The sequence below is a fragment of the Aulostomus chinensis genome, chromosome 14, assembly GCF_037954235.1.
Source record: "Aulostomus chinensis isolate RoL2024-O1b breed Wild chromosome 14, RoL_Achi_v1.0, whole genome shotgun sequence".
NCBI classification, from domain to species: domain Eukaryota; kingdom Metazoa; phylum Chordata; class Actinopteri; order Syngnathiformes; family Aulostomidae; genus Aulostomus; species Aulostomus chinensis.
Window position 1 is genome coordinate 10373788 of NC_141333.1, and position 23874 is coordinate 10397661.

At 40.0% G+C, this 23874-nt stretch overlaps 1 long non-coding RNA gene across 3 annotated transcripts in view; it reads right to left on the minus strand.

The window, feature by feature from the left end:
* The window catches only part of LOC147249701 (uncharacterized), a 66202-nt gene that overhangs the window by 37351 nt on the left and 4977 nt on the right, over positions 1 to 23874 (minus strand). For 2 of the 3 annotated variants that reach the window (XR_015119165.1, XR_015119166.1), the window contains one exon: positions 20379 to 20915. The exons of the other annotated variant lie outside the window; for it this stretch is intronic. This is a non-coding gene — a long non-coding RNA (uncharacterized LOC147249701). Of the gene's footprint in view, positions 1 to 20378; positions 20916 to 23874 lie in introns of those variants that run through there. 3 annotated transcript variants of the gene reach the window in all.

Here is a 23874-nt window from a genome sequence, read left to right on the forward strand (position 1 = left end):
TTGCCTCTTGTGTCTGTCTAAAACACAACTTCAGGAGGTTTTTTTTCTGGGCTTGGTCAACTATAATCTCTGTTTTTGCCAGAATTTCTCAATTGTGGTGCTCCTCCAACTGACTTTCTGAAAGAATGCCAATGGTAGTATTTACTAACCACAAACCTTTTTGAACTTTGCAGAACTCCAATCAGAGCCTCATGCGGTGGGCTCTGGTTACATCCTTACAACCTGGGATATCCAGCATATTGAGGGCGCCAAAATTATTAATTAGCTGGAAAACTGGAAAGGACATCTCTCGATTTTTCGTTTGTTTGTTTGTTTTTTGAAGGTCTGAGTTAAGTAGAGATAAGTAGTGTAGGTCCTCCATTTGACCCTAAAAACTACAGAATTTAGAATTTTTATAACTGAAATGATATTGAAATAAATGTGTTTGCAACAATTCACCCTGGTGCTACCTGCACCACTTCATTCTATTCACTTCATCCTTGTTGGAGCTGCAAATGATCTACTTTTAGCTCCTAATTATCCTTCATTTGCCCAACTTACCAATTAGACACGATTATAAATCAGCTGTTATTGTTTTGTTATGTAAGCGGGGGGAAAAAAAATGGGTCAGAATGAACAGACCGAGGTATTGAGCTTTACATATGATATGGGAAACAATGAAAACCCTCCCTTTCCTGGCTGGAAAGGACGTTGTGTCAGCAAGATGGACTTCAAAGTTTCCCAAGTGTGAGAGGAGGAAAAGAGGAAATGAAGAGATTTTTCGGGGCCACTCTCTCGTCTCCCGTTACATGAGAGAGTACACGGAGCCTGCAATACAGTTGCAGCTGCATTCAGGGATTACTGTCTCACTGTGTTGTGTATTCATATTTTGCACTTTGGCCTTTTGGTGCTCTTCTCCAGACGGATGTATAATGACTACTTCTCTTGCTGAAGCATAGCTCCACGAGGCAAATTAACAAATTGACAAAGCTCAGATTGCTCCATTTAGGTAATGGCTGTGAGATATCAGACTGTCACAGACAAGCACTGCTTTTATAATAATGAGAAAATTAAGTTTCATTTAAATAATTACAACAATTTCTGTTTACATTCATTAGGTTACCAGGTTTTTCATCAAATTTTGTGCATGTTTGTGCATGGGCAGCCTAATTTGGTGAAGGAGTCGGGCAGTTGATACACTGAAATTATTGTCATACTGATATCCTTAATTGCGCAGTTTATTATTTCCTAGCATCACAGCAGAGACAATGTCTGGCACACAGCAAAACCTCCAGCCCCGATGACCTCGGGCAACATCAAATCACAGCTGTAGCTCATCTGTCTTTGATGTCTCATTAACGGGAACAAGTGGAGTTGTGTGTGTGTGTGAGAGAGAGAGAGAGAGAGATTGAGAGAGAGAAATAGCATAAATAACCTTTAGCCTTTTCAATTGAGCCTGAAGGTGAAAAAAAATGCAACAGTGTAGAGACCCCCGTGAGCCCCACGGTGCCTGAACTTCCACAGGACCACCGAAAAAGCAAGCTCAGAGAAAACTGCTGGGTTTACTTTGATGGACAACACCCTTACCACGTGATCATCAGGTTTGCTGTTGCCACACACACACGTACACACATGCACACAGAGTAAATGAGTGACAGTTATAGTTGTGCAGGGGCCTCTCTCACATCTGATGTGTGGATTTGAAGCCTAACTTACATGGTGACTTTTTACAAGATAGCGCTAACATCTTCTCATCCCTCTTTTCCTAGCAGTGCATGTCTGTGTTTGCACTGAGCAGATGGCTAATCTAACGCAGCGCTGCACTCTCACCGAGCCACGTCCAAGACTAACATTATGAAATGAGCGGCACAAATTACTATAAAAATAGAAGGCGGCTTTAAAATAAACCAACTGATTTGACATTCACTGAAATATTTCTTCAATCCCCGTCCTCCTCCACATTTTTTAACAACCAATCTCTCTTTGTCGCTTACTTTTTTCAGTGAAAAATCAAAAGTAAACAAGTGACCCCAGGCTTTTTTTCTTTTCTCGAGTCACTGAGGTAATGTTTCCTTTCCTTAAAGGATCAAAAAGCACCTTCATTGTATGGCCTCTTGGATAATGTGCACAACCTGAAAACATACTTACTGTGATTATTATATGCTGGTAATTTGGCAGCAAATTAGTACAACATCAGCTTTGATTTTTTTTTTTGGTGGAGGGGGGCAGTCACATATTTTGTACCACCAGACTATATAAAAAATAACACTTCAAGTCTGGTAAGGAAAAATCCTGTAGAGCACAGTTTATGCATTTAATATTTCAGTCAGCAGCAGGTTATTGTGGCATAAGGAAAATATAATCTGAGGAATCAACTAACCAGCAACAGAAACTCCCTTGACAGGTGACCTTGGGAAAGTGCAGTGATTGGGTACTACCAAAAAGGAAACCACTTTAGTTGAGTCTGCTTAGATCATGTAGCACATTAATTTAGTAATCAAATGCTTTACTCAGCCAATCACATTCAGAGAGAGCAGACCTTCGCCAAGGCCAACAGCCCACCCTTATGAACATTTTTTTTAACATTAGCAGCTCTGAATCCCACACAATTGTAGATAATATCATTGTAAATATGCCTGAATGATATCATAAAGATCCATAATATTTCCAAGAGAAGAAATGGCCTATCATTACATCATTACGGAACAATGTTTAACTTCCTTCCATGTAAGAGCTGCACGCTCATCTGCCAGCAAATAACTGACTTGGGCTGTTTTTACAACTTCAACTTTTTTTTCGGATTTTGGTCTTTTTTTGGGACAGTTGTGATCAGTTTGCAGTGCTACTCTTCAAAGCTCAAAATTGCTCGAATGTCATGTTGTCAAAAAGGTAACGGGTCAACATCTGAGCATAGAGGAAGTGTAATTAACAGTAAAGTTCTCCCAGGATGAAACATCAATTTCAAAATAAAAAAAAACCACTTACAGTACACTGCATAGCAGCTCAGCTTTGATTTTTGTTTTAAAAGGCCATGCATCTTTCCAGGGGCAAATTAGAAAAAACAAAAAAAATAATGTCCAAACCAACATTTGTTTCTTTTTTCCTCATAGCTTATTCCAAGATTCACCAAATGAGAATAAACCATTGTTGTGTTTGTGTTTCTCCACCTTCAAAGACATTCAACAAGGAGGACACATTTCTTTAGCATAAACTGAAAAGACTTCAATATAATGGTGGCTACCTCTTAAAATATATTATGGTACCATTGGTGGGAAGTTATTTTAGGATACAGAAAAAGCTGAAAAATAGAAAGAAAAAAATTCATACTTTCCCTGCTGCCATGGGTAAGAAAACCAGGAACCCAGACCATCACTAAAGTGGAGGGGTATCATATAACCAAACCGTCTGCTTTACAAATGAAGCTTTGTGTGTTTGCATGTTGCTCAGCTACAAGGCGGCAGAGCAAGTGAGTCCTGCGCAAGGCAGCAGGACTATGGTCACATTTCTGTGCCATGAAGAAGAAGCACTTCGTATTGAGCAGATCCTTTTGATGAGCTGCCACAATCGGAGTGAAAAAAATAATAAATATACGTGAATCTCACTGTTGGACATCTGCTTGATAAATGGAGATGGTGGCAAAGAAGGAAAGGGGTAATACTTCACTGTTTTTGTGTGGTTACCTTTTGCTGTAATACTAACACTAATACATTTTTTGGTGTTGATGCTACTTGGGTCATTATATTGGAATTTTCAATAATGTACCAGAGTGGCATCATGGGGGAGGAACTGGGTAATTTGGGCTTGCTTGCATAAGTGAAAGTGAAAATCCTGGACAGATGATGTGGGAGTGCTGATGCGAACTTGGTTCAACTCAGACCACAGAGCCAAAATGAAAGAGTTAACATAACCTAGCAACTAACACTTTTTCACTGAGCAAGAAAGATATACTGTTTTCAGAAGTTGTAGAATTTACTTGTTATCAATCTAAGATCATTTTTGACATCAAACGTAGAGGTACTTTAATTGGCAATATGATTGTTTCCTTTGCTGGCAGTAATTCACATCTCAACACCTGAAGGTTGGTCTGTCTGTTTCTATCTTGCTTTGTCTCTCTCATCCTCTTTTCCTTCTGTCTGTCTCACTATCTATTCTGGGCAGTCTCTAAAGTAATTGCCAGCTGTATGCATCCGGACTCTGCTATGGTAACAGCCGGAATAAAGTCCAGTGTTAAAATCATTATGGCGCCATGCCGATGAGCCTCTCAGTGTTACTTCCACTCGGGAGGCATTCCAGGTGTACCGCCACTCCCATGGAAATGTTTAATTATAGTGGCATCTCAAATGCCTTTCCTTCTATGTTGCACTTCCCAGAAACTATTTTGTATAAGCTTCGCCCTCTGAGAACTGTCACCATTGGATTCTTCCCTTGCACACATGTGCGGTGGTGAAGATCTTCTTTCACGCCCTTGTACCCTCCACAAGTCCCACTCAGACCCACTCTTGCAATATGTAACAACTGTGTGAGTAACTCTCTGAGCTCTGCTCTCGACTTTTCCTCAATTCCAAGAAATGAACTGGACTGAACTCCCTGTCTGGCTACATTCTGCTGTTATATTGTCACAGCGGCTGATCTGGGATCTGAGAAGTCAGCCAACAGAAGAACCTGCAAATGCTCGATTCACAGAACTCCAACCTTGCAAATTTAGTGGCACCCAGAAATTTAAGTGCAGGTTATCCATAAAGTAAAAGGGTTTCCCATAATCCCACCGGTTTCATAGATACTGGCCATGCCGCTTGCAAAAGAAACATTTTTCACCAAATCATGTCACCACAGGACCAGGAGTATGCTCGCCTTGCTCTGTACCATCCTTGCTTAAATTGCAGCAAAACAAAACAACATGGCACTGCTGTTCTCTGTCTCCTCATCAAGAGAGGTTTTGCTTAGAATATGGCACAAAGAAATGCAGCACTATTAGTGGCTCCACATGTCCCAGCTTCTCCCTAAAATCTAGTGGAGCTGCTGGATGATCACATATGTCCCACTGGACTACTGGGACCACTTTTTTTTAAGAATCTGTGCCAGTTTTGGTTTATATTTGCATTCACATATTACCAACTGTGGTTTAAGTCTTCATCATACACTGATCCAACACGGCAAGACATATTCTTTACCTTATTTATAAATTGACTGCTTAAAAGTACGTAAGTTAAACAAGGGAAAAAAAATAAAATTAGATAACAGGCACCACCAGAGGAAATCTTTCTCTAAAAAAAAAAAAATAAATAAAAATGTGGCTTCAATTGTTTGGACGTTTGGCTTACACTGGCCAGCTTCTGGTAGCACCCATCTACAGCTATCTACTTCACTTGCTCATAGCCCTTCACCCCCCACAGCGAAACGTAACCCTGCCCCATATAGGGGGACGGGCATTACATCAGCCTAGCTTAAGGCCACAGTATGCGTAGACGTGTATGCTGCATCAGGCTGACATCATGCAAGACTTTCATCCTTGGTAGCATGGTGCTGCCCTCCTCCCGTTGACCCCCCACATTCCCGTCCTCCTCTCTTACCTGATTGCTTTCTTCTTGGACTTGGAGGCTTCCATCTGTCAGCAATCATCTACCCTTCAAACCTTGGACTGGGCCATTGTTCACCAATTGGCAACACCTGCCAGTAATCTTCCCTATAAGGCAGCAGCACTGGTTCCGAATCAGGTCCGACATTTGTTTCCCCTCAGATGCTAATCACCTGTTTGTTGTGAAAGTCCCAGTTCTCAGTGTCGGGAGACACTGTGCCGCTGTGTTTGGGGGAGATCAAACAACGTAATGATTCGGGCCATGATGGAGACTTTGACCAGCTGATGATGAAGATAGCCTCTAAATGGCAGAATTGCACTACACAGCAAATTTTCTTTGTGTGTGTGTGTGTGTGTGTGTGTGTGTGCTCACAAACTAAAACCTGATACACTTTTACATTACAATCACATGGCAATATGTCATGTTTTGATTTGCTTATCACCAGCAGTATTCAAACTTTAATATTTCAGGACATGTGTTACATCATCTTGGAAAGAAGAAAAAAAAAGAAGAAAGAACTGAGCAGTTGAGCCATTCCATTACAGTAGCAAATGTGGCTCAACAGAAACCATCAGAAAGACATCACAGCACCATTCATGCAGCTTAGCTCACAGGTGTTACAGGACACGAGCAGGAAAATAAATCATTATATGGTGTACAGACAGGAGAACCAATGTGTAGGAACCAGCAGGAAGGTAGGAACTGAAGGTAAGTCTGGCTCAAACAAGATCTGAGGTACTGGAAATGCAGGCAAACTAAAATGATCAAATGAGATTGAACAGTAAAAGAGAGAGGAGACAATCCTCCAGGTTTTTGCATTCAAACGGCTAAAAGTTCCTCATCTCTACAGAGCTGTAAATGAGTCGGCACCCCTCTACCTGCAACCCATGGTCAGGTTTCAAAGCTCATCTCTCCCCTCTTTCCCTCCACTCTTGCCAAATGGCATGTCCCAACATCACAACAGGGTACAAGGGTTGCCACTTGTCTCAGCTCGTTCCACCTCCGATGCATATTGAGTGTGTTCAAACCTGGACTCAGACATATCAGATCTGACCAGGGCCTGATCTATGTCTCTGTCTTTCTCTTGTTACTCAAAGCTCAAAGCAAATAAGACAATGTCTCACACATTTCCATTGCTGTAAAGCAATCCATAAATCTGTTTGGAATGTGAATGAATCTCACACATCCTACACATAACCCCTTTAAGGAGATGAACATGAAAGGAAGGAAATAAGAAAACCCTTATGGAGCTATTTTATTTATGAAAAACACAGTAAACCAGACACAATTCTATTTCCCACCCTTCCTCCACGCTGGGAATCTATTTTGAGACATCAAATTACTGCAGTGTGTTTCATACAGCGCAAATTAACGCTGCATGCAAAGAAACACTTCTCCTTTAGCCCCAAAACCCACAGGTGTTGGTCTTGGATGTCCCACTTAGCTGAAGAGCTGACGAGAGGCCAACCTCCATGCAGAACTGAACTTTCAGTGGGTTACGTCATTCAGTGAGCACCGACTGAGGTGTAGCTAGTGGCTGTCTGTAAGTGGAAGAGATGTGGTGTTAAGTGTGCAGTTAAGTTGTGCTGTTTTCAAGGGAGGGGATGGGATAAGCTTTAAAGGGAGCAAGCATTACTCCTCTATATTGTGAGGTTGGTAGTAGCCTTTTTCATGTCAGTATGAAATATGAAACTGAGTTGCAATTCACCCTCAATCATTTCCATTTTCAAAATGACTTGAAATTAACCTTTACATGATAAAGTTTATATGAACCCATCCAAACACGGGCATCTTTTATTCTTTTCTACATTTTTTTTCCCCAGCTATATATGACATTGTTCTACCCAAAAAACCTTCAACTAAAGCGTGCAGGTTTTGATTTTCCCACACTGTACAATAAAAACCTTCTCATTTCTGTGCTTTGGTGAACACGGCCAGCATGATGCCAAACAAGTAAAGCCCCAAATAATGAGGAAAGTGTATTCGTAAAACTTGCTAAGCATCTGGGAGTGGTTGTGTAGGACAAGGCATCATCAAGGGGTCTTTGGCATGGCTAATCTATGTTGGAAACACATTCTTTCCAATATCCAGAACAAAAACAAAACAAAACAACTGCTGCAGCAGTACAACAGGCTCACTGGGAAACACCACTATAAACACTCACCTCATGGAATTCAGATGGAAACTTACCCAGTTACTGCTTGAAGACCTGCCCAGGACTCCCTTTTTCATGTACATGAGCACAGTTAAGACCACGACCAGAAAGGCCTTAGGGTTTTACAGGTAAAATTGTTTAGATTTTGAAATGTTACAGCAGGGGGGACCATTTCTTAAGAGGAAATTGACCTTGATCACATTCAAATGTTTTGGTTAATTAATTTTTATAGCTTACCGTGCCTTGCCTTCTCCACCACTTGAAAAATTAACAGGGTTTAAACTTTCCATAATGAAGTGGTGTCTGACTTATCAGCTTGATAAAAGTCTGTTAAAATGCTTCGTGTGAGGGACAAAATGGTTTGCCTTCTGTTAAACTAGATGATTCCAGAGATTTAGCGGGTATTTCTGGGATCAGTGAATATAATTTAAGCCCACGTTTAGAATCCTGTGATGAATTTGGAGCAATACAAAACATCACTTGAAGTGTATCTAGATAATAGCATGCATATGCACTAAAGCCTAATTTATCCTGGCAATTTATACCAGTGATCTGTAAAAGAGGCTGCGATGGCTGAGAATCAAGAAACTGAGCTGCACAGTGTATCGTCTTCCACTGAGTAGCTCTACTGATGTAGTTAACGAGACTTTGCTCAAGGGCACATCAGTAATAACTGCGGATGGAGCAAAAACCATATCCTGTTCCTCCCTACTCTGATTTTCCTAGTTTCTCCAAGAATCTGACAGATGACCTTTAAAGTTACAAGAAGTCTTTACTTTCTTCCATTTAATTCAGGAAAATCAAGTGGGGGGGGGGGGGTTCTGCTTGTACTTTCCTTTTGTTCAGAGTCTGTATGTTAATGTAAAAAAGAAAAACTCTTTGACTGTAACTAACAAATAATAAGGCAGGTGCACAAAGCTACCATATTCTGCCAATGTGTTATAAAGGTGTTTTGTTTTGCCTTCAAAATACATTACAGATAAAACCAAAAAAAAAGTGTGGAAAAAGCTTTTATTGAAATGTGTGTGGTTGCCAGTCGCCAAGTGCCAGATTAATCAGAGAAATGGATGAGAAAACTAAGGGTTAATTGTGTTATCCATCTAAAATGCTGTTGACCAACAGAGGAGCAAGATAAGGGTCAGAATTAGTTCAGAATTTCTACGGCGGTCTAAGCTGAAAGAACAGAAGGCGCTGAAAAGCCACATCAAGGTGGCTATTTTTCTGCTGGACAGGTAAGCTAACGTTTGCGAACTGTCGATAGCAACTGCACCATTTACCAACTTTAGCCTCTGACAGGTTCATGTTGATGTTGTTCGTGTGTGAAAACATCTTAATACCGCTATTCCAAATCTGACCATATGTAGTTAGTTGTGTCAACCTGACAACCAGCAGAATAAAAAATTAGGGCGGCAAGAGTTTGAGAGACACCTGCTGGACAGGAGGTGTAAATGTTGTCTATGACACCTTTAAGATAAAATGAGCCAAACAAATGCGTCATCACAAGATGTATGAAGCGCATCCCTTTAAGCAAGCTGTTGAGGTGGAAAGCTTCCTAACAATACATCCCATAAGTCTCAAGTTTGTGGAGCAAACAGATAAGAACCACGTGGCTCTAAAAGCTTTGTCCTCCCTTCCAGCCTTTTCAAACCCAGGACCTGCTGACCTACAGTCTAACTGATGGTGGGATAATGTGCATGTGAGGGGGGGTCGAGTTATTCATGGCCTTTATCATGACCTGCCATGGAACACTCCAACAGATACACAAATCTAAAGGCTGGAGAAACCAAACCTCTGTCACAATCTGTCTGATAATCATTCTCATATAAGGAAGCACCCAATAAAGCATCAGACATGTTGGAGGGTATTCAGGAGGGTATTCACTTCATGTTTAAGAGTCATGAGCCTTAGAGGTGAGAAGCCCATGAGTTGGTGTAGTCAGTTAAGTCATTACACACAAATCTGGAAAATATGCAATACTGTTTTTATATCTTTGACTGTGGGAATTTTTCATATTGAAGATAACGAAAACAAAAATGAGTCACACGGGTACAACATGAAACTCATAAAGGCTTTTGATGTGTCTGGGTGGGGAAGGTGTTGGGGTTTTGGGAGGGAGGACATTGTTTACCATCCACCTACGCTGATTTGGCCGTACATAATTGTGAAGCGTTGTATCATTCATAAGCTGTAGTCTTCCAAATATACTCATTACTCCTGCTATTTATAGTAGCTGCATTTGTTTTAAGAGCTTCTTTGCCGTAAAGATTCCTTCAGTCTCACAACAATCAACTTTTTTCCAAGCGTTGTTCTCAAATTTCCAACACACTTTATGGTTAACATTAATGACCAGATTATTTGTCTTCCCGTATCAAAAACAGATTTTTAACCCAGCTAATTCTTTCCTTTGGAAGCCAAAGGGTGATTCCAGTAAGAGAGTGTTTAGATGGGTTATAAAGAAAGAAAATGCTGGATTTAATTACAATGCACTACCGACTTCACACCACAGGGAATACGCTCTGATACAGCTGTTTATCGTGGGGAACTTTGTGAAAATATGTCGCACTCTATGATATTCAACCTTCAAAGTGACTATATCCTCTACAACAGCATATATATGATAGACAACGCAGCCCGCTGACACATTTCCTCACACAGGCAGCAGCAGCAGTAGGACACCACTTCTTCCATTTGCTGCAACCAATTAACCGATAAAGACATTTCTGAAGTCCAATATAAAAGACATCAATTAGAGGCATGATTCATTATTTCCTCAATGCCACTGTTGTCCATTAAAGAAAAGAACAGAGACAAAGAGACCTCCACTGCTGGCAGACAGGAAAGAGGATAAAACCAACATGACAAACCTTTCCTGTTTGAAAGCCACCAGGTTACCACACGTAGCACCTCCAGTCGAGTTCTGCTGAGAGATTTTTAAGGCTTGCCAACTTTGATAGCACTTAACGTTTATATTATTCACTGCTGCCAAGAAGATAAAGGAATCTGATCCTGACCTCTCCATGGGCATTCTGACTCATTTTGCAAGCTGAATGGGGGGGTAATATGACTTGTTTCTCATCAAGTTTCATGAAGAAAAACTACAAAGTAATCAAACATAAAATCACTAAAACAGTAGTTCTGGGTGAATTTTCCATTTTTTCCTTCTTTCCAAAAGTTAGCAACGAATAAAAACTCAAGATGGAGCAATTAGATGGATTTGTTGAACCGTGATGTTATGTAAAAAAACAACATTGAGTTGACCTGGCTAAATTGTTGACTTTCCATGGGATCTAATAACATAAAAATGATCTTACAGGCATCTGAAATAAAACTCTATAACTCTTTACTATGATAGCACCTCTGACACTTCACCTGAGTTGTTACCCGTCTGCACATGTCAGCTCCAGTTATTTGTATTTTTGGTGTTATAGTTCCTCATCTTTTACTTAAACATGCTGCTTTTCTGTTTTATTTACTGACGTAAGCTGCTACAACAACCAAATTTCCTCATTGGGGAACAATAAATGATAAATTATGAGTTGCAAGATCCTTATTAACTGCGATCAAGACTATAAAAATGAGTGTGACAATAAAACTCTTTATGATGCATCCCACAAACATTTTATACCGTTATTGTCTAGAATGTATCAATGCTATAGTTGACGTTAGGTTTAGGCACAGAAAACACATGTTTAGGGTAAAAAGACACATCTGGATTAAGGCCGTGGATGCTCTGAGCATCTCATCGCTATGTGAAATGGTGCCTTACCAGTCAGCATTGTGTCGAGGGCTGCGACAATTCACATATTGCCATTGGACAACCTAGGATGAGAACAGGCTGAAACATTCAGTGGAATTGATTCTGGGCAATTTGATTTCCATGCAAATTTCATTTCCTTGCATGCAAATCATGGACAACCCCTGACTGGACTGAATTACAACTGTCTAAAGTGCAAACACAGTTAAACATAAACCATTTGCAGGGGAAAACGGAATTCCCTCTTAAATTAAATAAAACCGCTGAGTCTATAATGAACAAATAGAAGTTAAAGGCCAAACATTGAACAAAGGTGCTTGGAAAGTATGCTAACATTTAACAGCCTGCAGTGTGTGTGTTTTGTGTTTAATTCTCTTTCAACTTAGCCTTCGCGCATCTGAAACAAGCGCCACTGGAACTTGTAAACACCGAGCAGTGGAAGCCTCTCAAATGCCACCAGATCTGGATAATGTGTTACATTCTCCCATTCCTTCACAGTACTTAAAGAGCTGCAAGGAGGGGTTGTTTTTTTCGGCACCAGAAGTGGAAAATCCAACAAGGAGGCACCCCTTGTCGAGCACATAATGAGCCAAGAGCTGTATTTTTTGGGGGGGCTCCTGGGAATGAGCAGTGAGGCGAGGGAATCCCCCAGTTCTTACAGAATGAAAATACCTCCTAAGATGCTGTTTCAAATGATGAGATAACTACAATAATAATGACAGATATGCAGGCCTGTTGTAAGTGATCAAGACTGAAGATTAACAGTGTCACTGGAGTGAAGGACCGGCCTCATGTGGTCGCCCTACATACACAATATACTGCAGCAGACATGGAAAATAATCTAAATGGGTAGAAGACTGCAGTTGTGCAGACACTAAATAAAGGACCTATTCATGGCCACTGCAAGCAAACATAACCTACATACTGCAAATCTTGAGGCTGAATCTTGCCGCTGCGGGAACCTTCTATCTCGAGGTCACCTCCACATCATCACCCGTTGGATATTCATATCTAAAGGTACACATTCGGTATAATTTAGTTTCCTTTGTCATTGTTTCTCATGACTTGAGCAATATTTTCTCATGATAAAGAGAGCAGGTACAGTAATACAAAGAAAGCCTTAAAATAGACTTGTCACCTACTTAACTACACAATGAGCCCCTATCCCCATTTCAAATTGAGATACTTTTACTTTGGAATATCAACTTCATGGTCTAACGTTAAAATACAGAATTGTGAGCTCAGTTGTAAATAAGAGAAATTAGCTTAACAGTGGCACAATTTTAACTAAATTACGATTTAATATGTACCTGTCTGATGAGTGAGATAATGAATTATTTGATCCAGGTTTCTTAAATTAATAGCTTTGTTCTATTTATTGCACTGTTGAGTAGGCTTTTGGAATAGCCGCAGGAGCTAAAGTGGGAGTGAAATCATAGCCTTTGGTCAAGTCATCAGTGCAAACATGAAAAATTCAGGAAAAAAGTCATAAAATACAAAATGTAAAATGCACCAAGTAACTACAGTCTTCTGGTTATTGGGATTTGTCACCAATCGTGACTACAAATTCTGATCTGGATTCTGATCTGATAGCAGTTGCAGCTCAAGGGTATAATGGACCCGTCTACAATACCAAACTGTAAAAATACACTACTTCTCATAAACATGTGTGAAACATCCACATGATCGGGTATATTGACAAAAAATATATATATCAGCACTGTTGTATATTAAGATATAGTTTGCAACGCTTTCAAAAGTATGGAAGCAAACAGGTTTGCACACGTTCATCTCTAAATATATCTCCAATTCTGTGCTTCCGTGAGCTTGAAGTGAAAATGTAAGTTTACAGGGATCAGAAAATGAAAGGTATTAAAAATTGCCTTGTGTGTTTTGATTTTCTGGAATAATAAAACAAACACACATACACACACACACACACAGGAAGATGTGTCAAACCTGTTTGTATTCACTAGAGAGCAGCCACAGGGAGCACTACTACCTGAGAAGTAAGTGAAGGCAGATTGGAGGCCTGACAAGAAATTTCCTACTTCGAAGGCTGTATGGAACAAATTACTGCACCCTGAAACGCCTACAGATCCTGAAGATATTCTAAGACTCTTTGGCCTGATGAGGTTCTTGGATCACACACATGATGCAGACAACCATGACGGACTGACTTCGCTGCTTGTTCCCTCCCACCCTCCTTTGTACTTCTGGTAACTAAACACAAACACGGAACACACACAAACACACATTGGAGGTCACAGAAACGGAGGCAGTGGGTTTTGAATGAGTCATCATTGCTGGAGTCCACAGGGAAATCTGAGTGAATCAGCACTAATTGTCCTATCAGCAGTAATAATGTGCTCACCTCAAACGTCCCTAGCTCTCTAGTGGTAAGTGGCTCAACATGCCTGCGATGTCTTGCTCTCTGAGGTCTGAGGTCACATCCTTAAAGGAATTAAAGACAGGCCTGTACCCTCAATACCACATTTAAATGCATTGAGCTCACATATAGCTTCAGGCATGCATGCAGGTTTGTGTAAGAAAATGGCATGAAAAGCTATCAATAAGATGAAAGCCCTGGTAAGAAGGGGATTTGGAGAATACTTGCTTTTTAACAGTTTTAGACAACTCACAATGCTCTCTTCTAATCTCGCCTCATTGAACAACAGGAAATTTAAGTAGAGTAAAAACAAGATGGACATTTTGTTATTGTAGTCGGTTGACTTGAAGCTTTATGATATTGGAAGCTTTAAACATACATTTTTTTCTGACTTTTAATACGTCTTAATGAAATATGAGGTAATACATTAGGAATATCCACATGAGATATTTCCTATCCTGTAAAACCTCTGTTGAATAGCAGAGTGAGACTACGACAGCTCTCAGCGAGGATTACCTGTGTGCGTAGCTGAGTGATTGTAAAGCATTCTGTAACTAATTGGTATGATGTGTATTGCCCAAGGAAAATTAAGGTGAGAGGAAACCTTCCCCTTTCATCTTTTCTTAAGGATTTCCACACGTCATCCCTCACTTTCCCAAATTTCCTCTGCTTTCACGGCTGCGTCTGCATTAGAGAGACAGTAATTTATGTGAATTGCTGTGTAATTAGGCCTATCTCTTATAAAGCTAGAGACTGGCATCTTCCTTTGAGACAATCGTTTTTCACATCAGGTAATTAGAGCAATTAGCCACATTGGACCCAATTACCTGCTGTCGTTTAGCTTAATGATATCACTTACACACACACACTCTTTAAAGGAAGATGGAGCTACTTACTGAGACTCCAACTTTGGTGTTTAGACCATCAAATGAGAGCATACCAGCTGTTCAACAGACACTAGTGTTCAATGTTTTAAATGTCTGCCAGGATTTTGACTGGCCATGGCATTTATCAGTGTTACCAGAATCTACAAAATTAAATAAATAAATACATAAATGAAAATTAGCACCACCATACAACACATATGTCAATCTAATTGTGTTCAATTTTATAAAAATATTAAATATTCTCTTGCCTCGTGACAGATTCATTAAATTCTCAGGATGTTTTTGTTTTCATATGTTTGAATATTTGATTGTTTATCCAGTTTATTTAGGAATGACTTCCATCTGTTTTTCAAGTGAACAAAAGATACCCACATTGGCTCATTTCAGGTGCGTAAATACCAAATTCCACACACTGGAAGTTTAATGGCATCAGAAGCTTCCAATGTGTGGAATTTAGTCATCAACTTTCCTTTTATTGCCTTCAAATATCACAGTGACGGACACAGGAAAATATTTATTGCACATACAAACATTCCTGTTGTTGTCCATTGCCTGGCTCAGTTAATGAACAAGCCAAAGCTTGAGGATTAGTACATTGCCCTTAAAATTTGACAAGATGCAGACGCATCAACAGCTGACACAACGGTGCTGTTCAATTATCTGGGGCACTGCATCTATTCCATATTAAGAAGGTCATATCATATTTGTTTAATGCCACTTTACAGCAAAATTATTGCCAATGTTTACGTGTTTTGCAACAGCACAACACGTAATTTTGTCTATTGTTCTCTGCCAAATGGAACAGATTTGAAGTGGTGTTTTGGAATTTTAAAGCTGAGAAAAGGGTGAGATTCAAACCTCTGCAGAGCCAGAGTTCTGCCCAGTTGAAATGTGGGTCGTAAACACGGTTTCATTAACCAGTCACACAGCTGTGGAGCAGTTGACTAACAACACACGATTTACACCAGGCTATATTTTCAGCCTCATTCTATCTAAAAGTATTTGTTTATCTTTAACTGTTCGCTTGTTCTAAACCCCCCAAACTGTGGATTTGACCTCACGGTCAGCATAATCCCTTGATTTAATAAGGGTTATAAATACAATTCATTTTTACTTGCTCCCAGCATGAACGACTTTATTTTACAATTACCTTCATCTATTGTTGCTCATCTTAAATAAAACCTTTGCTTATCTGAATAAGCTACCTGAGTGTTGGCGGCAGAAAACACCATTGTAACAATGAAAGACATAAAATGGTGTGTCATATATTGGCAACTGTTGTAAAATCTGCCCCATAAAAGTTAAGACAAGTCCAAGACTTACAACAGACTCCAGATTGTTGAAGATTAATGTGTCCAATTAGCTAAACATCAAAACGAAGCTGTTACCTGGTAAACCTAAATTACATCTCTGTGTGCATGCCAGACAGTGTTAGCGAACAGCAAAAATCACATTTTTAAACTCAGACTGCAACTAGATGGCAGCCAATTATACTTTGGGTACATTACAAAATTTGGATACACTACTGGTGATGTTATTTTATTATTGTGGTCTACAGCTGGCAATGCTGCAAGGCAACAGGAGCAGTGCTTTGTGATGTAAGGGTAGTGGCGGGAACAGCTGGTACTGCAAATAGGAAATCCTGCTCAGTTCCGCCTTCCTTCAAAAAAAACAAACAAATAAAAATAAATGCAGCCCTTGAATTTAGACACTGTTTAGTTCTCTACGTGTTGTTTACTACTGCAGTAGTCTTGTCAACTATGTAAGTTCCTGAGAAGTGCAGAGTCAGAAGGAAAACAAAAACAAACTCTTGAATGAGCCCGTCTCAGACGAGCAAACACACCAAAGCACAACTCAGAGGAAAACAATACTGGGCCCACTGCCAGCTCTGGACCGGTCTTTATGCTGGTCATGATAAGACGGCAGTTTTGTTCCTAATCATCCTTCAATCTAGAAGAGGTTGCCGGCAAAGACTCAGGAGGTCTTGTTAGCGTAATGTAGTGAGAAAAGAGCCCAGCTATAGTTCCCTTCACTCTGAGCGCATCGGACACTACACTGGAAAAATTCAGGGAAAGAAAAAATAAAAAAACAAGAAATAAATGTCTTTCACTCTGCTATTACAATGTTTGAGACCCTGGAGTAGATTTTCTTGGTCTGAGGTACCTTTGGTTTCCCTATGAGGGAGAAGAGTTTATACTAACTGACATCTACGAGGAAAAGGGAGGGTATGGAAGTAATTATTGAGCCGTTTTTCATGTCAAAGTACTCCATTACACTATCACAACACTTTGAAAGGCATTATCATTGAGAGGTCAGCGGGTTCATGATTCTTACTGCACCACTGCTTTACTATAAATCCACTTCTGATTTGGCTCTTTCTTCAGGATATTACTGACAATGCTGGCTCTTTTCCCACACTGTTGTGCTTCACTTTAAGTCGATTTATCCCAAGTCTAGTAATTATTGCAAGAGTTAATTTTTCTATATAAAGAAAAGGGGAATTTCGGATCAGAGGCTCATTTTTCAAACTGATGATTTTGGAAAGCAAAACAACTTAAGTAGGAGTACAATTCTATTAATCTTTGAAGATTTTGTGCATTAATAATTCTATAGAGTTCATGATTATTATATAAACATCATCTCTGACAAATTCCTAATAAGTTATGGAAACTCATCATTTAATACATTTCTCTTTTCAAGGCAGCTTTGCTGGGTAAATATTTCCTGTCCACTTTACCGCTTGAATTCTTCCTCTACTTTGATTTAGTACATTTTTCTGCTTACTTGGGCAATGTGATCCATCATATAAATCAATATTTCTTAATTTTTTAAGGCAAGAAAAGATCAGGAATTTTGACAATGCATGAAATGACATAATATACTCAAAGGGACTGTAAATATGGCATTACAAGTCATTGCTTCCAAGATCACATTTTCACATTTGACTTTCTGGTGACAAAGATTTGGAAAAATTAGTGAAAAACAGGCCCGGGAACTATATTTTATAATAATTTGTTTAGACACTTTGTATATCAGCTGTCACAGCTGTTTACAACTAACGCTAGTAAGCCAGTTCAATTTCATAATGACATAATTTCCTCAACCACGTTAGATGCCAGCTTCCAAAGGAAGTTCCTGGTATGTTTGTCCATCTGTACATACAATTTTCTGCATGAAGTATCACCGTCAAAATCCTGCCACAGTTGGCGGGTAACATCCTCACTGGCATATAAGGTAGATGTTTAGCCTTTCCTTGGACATAACCTATTCCATCTTGTCATGGCAAGAACATGATTTTAAATTGAATGAGAACTCAACTTTATTACTTGGCAGGCTGTAGCAGCGTCAATATTGAGTAACTTTCTTTTAATGCAGTCTACCAGGTCAGACTGACCCCAAAAGTCCCATCCATCACCACCAAGGATGATTTATGAAGTCATGATAGGATTTCCATTCACGTGTTTGATTGTAGACATAAAAGCTGTGTTGCTAGATTAGCTAATCCAAACGACTGTTTTGGAGTTGCTGTTGCAAATTAAGGTCCTCGTGTCAGACCTGGAGCCGAGGCTGTGACTCCAGTTTTCCCCTTGTGTTTCCCTGTTTTCATTGTCTCCCTCGCATTGCCTTTGTCTGTGTCTGTGGGTGTTTCTCAATGTCAAGGATGCCTCCTCAGTAAGACGGTTCTTTCCATGTTGGGACCTTCAGAAGCTACGTGCTAGACTCCTAACAAAAGACACTGGAACAGCCAGGTGAGTTTGCAGGCAAGGGTTGATGAAAAGGTTCCGTCTTCACTTCCTTGGATATAATCAGTCGTGCAGTAGTGAGTAGAAATGCTTTGTTACATTACATGTTGCATGTAACATGGAGATACATCTGTCACTAAATCAAAGATGTACATCACAGCATCACGGTGACATTTTTATCTTTGTCATCTCAGGGGGAGTTATTGACCAATTATCATTTAATTCCCTGTGAATCTTTCATCTGGTTCTGGTCAATGACCAAACGGTTTGCCGAAATTAGTCTTTTCTCCCAGCAGGACAATGTACATTTACGGGCCAATCATTTCCAGACAAGCCTGTTATCACTGTTGCTTTACCCTCATTTTGCACTACTCTTCCCAAATATCTGAAGTGCATAGGATTGTGAGATGTGAACTGATGAATTTGTTATGGCCACAAAAGCTGTGCAGAAGCTGTTCTTTCATAATGCATATGGTGATGTCTGAAACAGTTCCTCTGTTTTGTAACTTTTTATTAAAATATGTGCAAAAACCTGATCTTGTGCTCTAATTTGACAGCCTTTTAAATAATAGCCTAACACAGCAGGTGCTTACACTGTACTGCAGCCAACAGAATGGCTGGCTGTGACTGTCACTTACACACATATTCTGAGTGTCCTTACAGAGTTTGATGTACTGGCCAGCATGCATATACCACTGAATAAGCTGTGATAAAGTGTTCCTCAACCACACACTTCCCATTCTGAGGGTCACAGAAAGATACAGCACTCTAAGTCTGAAGATCCTCTCAGTTCTGAAGTAAAAATAGCACTTCAACCTTTCTTCCAGTTTTGTGGGGAAGGAAACGGGCAGCGTTCAGCTAATGGCAAGCACAGAGACTGTCGTCATGGGAGTATGAACAGAGAATTTGTGTCCCCATTTTCTTCCTGTTGGCTGGGGCAAAAGCAGACCTTAAACCCCAAGACCTTAAATCCCAAGATAAGAAGTAGGCCCGACTAGACTTTATTGCTGCAGCCTAATGCAAAAACCAAAGCACTTCCTGAGATGGGACTCCACTCGCTTGTGGTACCCAGGCAGCTGGCCATTGCTTGTCTACTGATCGCATCAACAATAATTGACAGGAACGGAAGCATCGAGGGGAATTCCTGCAAGGGTTGCTAAGGGAAGAACCTTGGTCTGTTTTACATTACGGATGTCTGCCATGTTTTGGCAGCTAACAACAACCAAGGGAAGATGAGACAAATGACAATTTGAGATGCCAAAACAAAGAAGGTCTACCCAAAGCCACACCTCTGTACTGGTTCCATGGTGAACCGGAGGTTTGATTATCTCATAAGTTTACGTTTGCTGTAGAAGAACGCCACAGTTTGAGCCATATTGGTGAGTCATTAGTTACTCAGTAGATGGCAGGAATGGTAACCATAAACAGAGACGCGCTGTTTGGGTTGGGATGGCGCATTGTGTTTCTTCATCAATGCTCCCAAGTAGTCGCACACAATCCTTGTTTGAATTAATTTACTTTGCTATAGTGTACACACTGAATAGCGACAATGACAACAATGACATACTGTGTCTTTAGGGAAAGTTGCAATTTAAACCCTCTGCATGTAAAATGCCAAAATGTACATTTCAAAGCACATACACCAACTACACTTTTAAAATAAAGTTAGCTTAATTGTGTATAGATAATAATAGGTCACAGTCACATTCATACCTATGGCCAATTAGAGTCTTCCACTTAATCTAACTTTCATGTTTTTCTGTGTGGAAGGAAGCAAGATAGGACCTTGAGAGAACCCATGCAGGCATATGGAGAACATGCAAACTACACACAGAGCCTCAACATTGTGATATAATAAGAATTAAATCATACATGGAGTATTTCAAGACAGATTTGATGAGGCCTTCAGAAATCAAATTTGCATACCTCCATGTAGATACTGCGCACATTTTTTTTAGGGCCTGAGCCAGAAGATACTTCAGGCGAAGACCCTATTATGTTTGTACCTCTTTTTTAATTTCTTATCCGCACACTCAGCAACATACAACCTGGCCATGCAATCGTTCATTCGAGGCAACCAATAGAAGTTTCGTTACCCAAAAAAATGATCCAGTAAAATGAGAAATGTAGAAAGCACTTCAAACCTATCATTACATATTTAATCAAGCAAGTTAAAACAGTAAGCATGAGAGACTCTAAATAATTACCGTGCTTTAATGTTAATAACACCAGCTGACTGATATGAAATATTCCCTGTGAATACAATCAAAAAGAAAAAGAAAAGTACAAATACCAATGAGTCTGAGTGAAGCTTTAAGTGGTTGGTGACTATTGCCCAGTGTGGTCTGCGGCATGTGTTTTAATACGAAGCTCTGAGGTCGAGAACAACACACCTGGGACACAGCACACACACTGCTAGAGGAAGTGGTCCCCTGCCAAAGAAAGCAAAAGAAATTTCCAGCTAATTCACTGGTCGGTTGAGATCTCCCTTCAACACCCCCTGCCTTTAAATCCTCTCCTTTTTAAAATGTGAAAACAATGTCTCTAATTTGAAGCCTGTGTTCTGTTAGTGATAGTTTTATCACAGATTCATGTGACAGATAATAGCAGCATGCTATATGATCCATTTAATGCTATGTTTTGAAAGTCAGCCCACACATGAAAGAAAGTTAGAGTTCTGAAACGTCACACCCTTATTGTTAATTGTGTCCTGAAATAGGACGTTACACATCAAAGCACATTCTGCTTCAACAGCTGTGGATCTTGTGACCTGTTAGGCTGTATTCACGTCTACTTTTGGACTTAACTTTCGGACCTAACATCTGATCTAAAATTTCAGGTGTGAAACCTCTCCTTGACCACAGTCCAGACCATTGTCAGACCAAATAGTCAGACTGTAGTCCTTCTGAAAAGTCTCAACTTGCCCTCTTTCCAAGTGAACCACGGTCCAGCCCATTACAGCTGAGGACCTAATTGGAATTTCTATAGAACCTAATAAAGGAGATGAACCAAAACACAGTATATTGTGGGCTAGAAATAGATGTTGTGCTGGAGGAAGGATGGAGAATGTGTGTAAAGTCCGACTTGACACAGACACAAGAGGAGGGGCTGCAGCGTGATAATTAGACTACACAGTACAGATAAAATAGTGAGTAAAAGGCCGGAGCTAATCAATACTACAGTTTTTAATGGTAACAAACACTTCTACCGAGTGTATCTGCTGTTTAATTCATGTAACAAAAAGCGATGTAATAATTAAAGCTTCTCAAGCAATCATTATGCGGCAGTTGCTGTCTGTGTCATTGTGATAGATGATTTCCCCTCTCAAATTATCTGTCCAACTGATGAATGGCCTACTTGACTGGGTGTCATTTGTTTACGAATGGTGTTTTGCTTAACACAGGATATTGTGAAAACCCGATGCCTGAGATGACGGGACCTGATGGAAAATGTAACAAAGGAGCAACTCATTCACTTATTTGAACCAAAACAAACCGACTACAGGTGTGAAAGGTAACTGAGTCCTTTTATGATTGATTGATGTTACCGACGTTAAGATGCTGTATGCTATTTTAAGGCAAAAAATATTTAATTTGCTAGTATATATTACATTCCTGACCTATGTTTGAGTCCTACTTAGTTTGCAAAAGCTGTCAAATAAGCAATTGTTTTAACTTCTGATGGCACACAAGATGTCTCGACGTATACAGTACACCAGGTGTTGTATTACTTTATCGGTGATGGAGTTCATATAAAAGGTTGGGTAAGAGGTTAAATGTACAGTACGTGATTAAAATAGGGCAATGCCATGTTTAAAAAAGAAACGACTATGCAGCATCTGCAACTTAGATCAAATAATGACCTTTATGATGTGATTTGCAAACCTTCCATTTCATTGCTTTTCCTATAGTCAGTGTCAAGCCGCAAAATGGAGTACAATGGCCTCCAAGTGAATATTGGCATTTATGCTGCATACATAGCAAAGGAAGGAAAAACATTATGCCTCCTTGGCTTATCTCATGAAGTCAAAAACCACCACAGGCAGGTTAGTTAGAGCTGCAACCCTTCCTCTGACTCCATTAAAATATCTCATCATTGAGATGGATTCTATCTTGAATAGTTCTGTTTTTTTTTTTTTTATTTCCACTAACTGCCTTTCCACATGTAGCGACTGGACAAATAATGGCATTCATCTATTACCACGCAAACCCACAGGTTGAAATGCGCCTGAGTGTCCAATGAAATTACTATTCTGATTTTTATAGACGATATCTGTGCAGGCCATTGGTTTTAATGACAAGTGCTTAATTTTTTATGGTTTGGTTGCATTGTGAAGCCTATAGAACTTTTGTTATGTCCTGAAATATTGTTTCATACTGCAGACATGCACTTTTGCCCCCACAAGGCTGAGCCAAATGAAGAGCTTCCTTTTTCCCTACAAAATTCTGTAATGGAGAAAGTGTTGAAATGGATTTCTTCTCAAATGTGAATTGTTCACATGACCATTTGTATACCTTTTACAGCAGTCTGACATGTAAACATGCGTGCAAGCCCAAAATGAAACAATATGTATACAGCACATGGGTGTTGGTTGGAGACAGTTTGTCACAGTTCTGTTTGGCTGTTGATTTTCATTTTTGGACTGTTTTGTTTAGTTTCATCCCATTTTATTTTGTAGTATTGCACTCGTGTCATATGTTGTTTTTACTTCCTGTCTGTCCGTTCAGGTTGAAGTTGACAGACAATCAGTGCTCTGTTCCCTTCTCACCATATCAGCTCCTTTTCTACTCTCAAATTCTGCACCTGCCTCTTGTTGTGTGATTAGTTCAGCTGTATTTTAGTTTCGTGCTTTCTTTCTGTCTTTATCAGATCCTCTAGTCTGCTAAGCCCTGTGCAGTTGGCCAGTTTGTGTCTGAGTAATCTGCCATGTCTAGTCTGCACAGTTTTGCAGATCTTTTACTGTTTTTCGGTTCCTGTGATCCTGTTTTATGGTTTTGATTAGTTAAAGAAATAAATTTGAGTTTCTCAAATTCCTGCTGACTGCTGAATCACCAAACAATGGACACAGCAATTTCAGCTGCACATATCAAGGAACTTAATGAGGTGAGAAGTGCTGTGGAGTGTTTAACTGTGTAGAGCCACAATGCTGAACCTGTAATTCAAGGCAAGCGATTTTGGACATGATGGATCTTGTGCCCAATGGCACAAGACAATGGCAAGCATTCCCATTCTTTACCCTAAACGTGTCCTGCCTACTTCTCTTGAGATTGGGCTGCCTCAGGCCGGCCTCCAGCCTGCTACTCAAGCCCCCCTGTCCTGTACCAACCTCCCCTGGAATGCCAGTATGTCTTTTGCCTATATGGGAGGCCAAGTGCAGCAGTGGGGTTTTGG